Genomic DNA, 2,247 nt, shown 5'->3' on the forward strand with positions numbered 1-2,247 from the left:
TTAAGAAGTAACTTCACCCCCTTTCCAATAAAGGAGACTCTAGAAATATTTTTACGTGTAGTCCCATAATATAATACTAAAGTTAATTTAAATCACTGAGACACTAACTTTACTTGCTGGCTGTTTTTGCATGTTTATATATCTGCACAAGTTGTAGAATTTAGCCCTTGCAAAACCAAATCAAATAAGGCAGCATGACATCTGCACATTTTCCAAGTACCTCAAAGTCCGTGATTTCAGTCGCAGAGGTTGTACTGAGAGAAGAAAGAAGACTCTATCCTGGGGTACCTGGGTGGCTCAGTTGGTTAAGAGTCTGCCTTCAGCGTGGGTCGTGATCTCAGTGTCCTGGGATAGAGGCCTGCATTGGGCTCCCTGCTCAGTGGAGAGTCTGCTTCTCCCTCCCCTTCTGCTCCTCAACCCTGTTCAGTGTGTGCTCCCTCTCACTCTCTCTCTCAAATAAGCAAATCTTGAAAAAAAAAGAAAAGAAAAGAAAAGAAAAAGACTATTGTGGTCCTAAAAAGATTTGCTCTACTGGATGCCCTGATGTGACACCCCTCCTATGGGGCCCTAAGAGAACAGAAATGAAGTGGGTAGATAATTGGACCAAAAGCAGTTATGTGATTTCCAATTTGATAATAATGGCTTAGGTTGAATTATGGATGTGGACTGGTTGGGGTGGGGTACCTCATGCGGGTGAGATCTGGAAGATCGTTGTGGAGTTTCTGGGGGTCCAGACTCCATCACCTGATAGTCACTGAGACTGGTTGTTAAAGATAAACAAAGCCAGGCAGGAGTTAAAGCTGGGAGGCAGATTTTATGCATTCACAGACTATTACAGCAGGAAAGAGAGTCCAGCCTGAACTGGACTCAACACGGCCAAGAAGCAGAAGTCTTTGTAAAGGCCAGAGTGTGTTAAGGAAAAGTCCTTGAGGGTGTTAAGGGGCTTTGGTCCATGTGACTAGATCATCTGGATTTGCTAATTAGTGCTTAGCTGGAAGAGAAGCAAACGTCTCCCATCTCTATGACCCACAGGAGGCAGCCGTGCAGGTTAAAGCAAGATGGCCCCCAACTTAGTCCCTGGCCCACCTCAGAGGTCTAGGGCAGTCTTCTCCCCGAGTGTTCACATTCCAAAGACTCTGAGGAAACAGTTTGGGTGGTAGAATTATATCTCAAAGGGCAGAGAAAAAATTGCAATTGCAAACTTTCTTTTTTTTTTTTTTCTTTTTTTAAAGATTTTATTTATTTGCCAGAGAGAGAGAGAGAGAGAACACACAAGCAGGCCGAGGCAGCGAGAGAAGCAGGTTCCCTGACGAGCAAGGAGCCCGATGCGGGACTCGATCCCAGGAGTCTGGGATCATGACCCGAGCCGAAGGCAGCGGCTTAACCAACTGAGCCACCCAGGCGTCCCTGCAATTGCAAACTTTCTAAAGAATCTGCTTGAAGATGGAGTTCAGGGGCTGATCTGCTTGTTACCAGGTTGTGGCCTGGAGCAAATAGTAAATTCTCTGGGAAGCACTGAGCTTTTTCCGGCAGGTCCTTTAAGAGAGGCTGGAGTAAACCTAAGAGAGCAGCCTTGAGCTGTTAGAAACTGTGCTAGAGTTGATTCAAGCAGATGGGAATGGACGAAATCATTTGTGCTGAGAGTCTGCACTTTCTAGAGGCTGAAGTTGAGATCAAGCTGAGAAGAGGGTTCAGAGGAGCTTGACTACAGCTTGGTCAAGGAGAGAGGCTCTGTCATGGCTCAGACTTTGCACTACTATGATCCTGTTGCATATTAAATACATCCCCATTCCTTGAAGGTCAATATCATGATACAAGCATAAGATGACTCACAGCAGGCATATTACTTGTCGAGGGCAAGAGAAAGAAAGGAAGTCCTAGTGGTGACTTTTAAGATATAATTTCCAGGGGACACCTGGGTGGCTCAGTCGGTTAAGCCTCTGCTTCAAGCTTAGGTCACAATCCCAGGGTCTTGGGATCAAGCCCCATGTAGGTCTTCCTGCTCAGTGGGGAGTCTGCTTCTCCCCCCCACTCTGCCCCTGCTCCTGCACCACCCCCTCTTCTCTTGCGTGCACTCTCTCTAATAAAAATAAATAAAATCTTTTTTAAAAAAGACACAATTTCCAGTGACCAGGATCCCTGATTGCTTCCTGATGCGAATTGTCAATCAAGATGTCATGGCATCTGCAGATGCTCAAGGATGTAATCCAGGACAAGAGGGGCATATTATGCCACAGGGGAGAGTCA

This window comes from Martes martes, assembly GCF_963455335.1.
Source record: "Martes martes genome assembly, chromosome: 8".
Lineage (NCBI taxonomy): Eukaryota > Metazoa > Chordata > Mammalia > Carnivora > Mustelidae > Martes > Martes martes.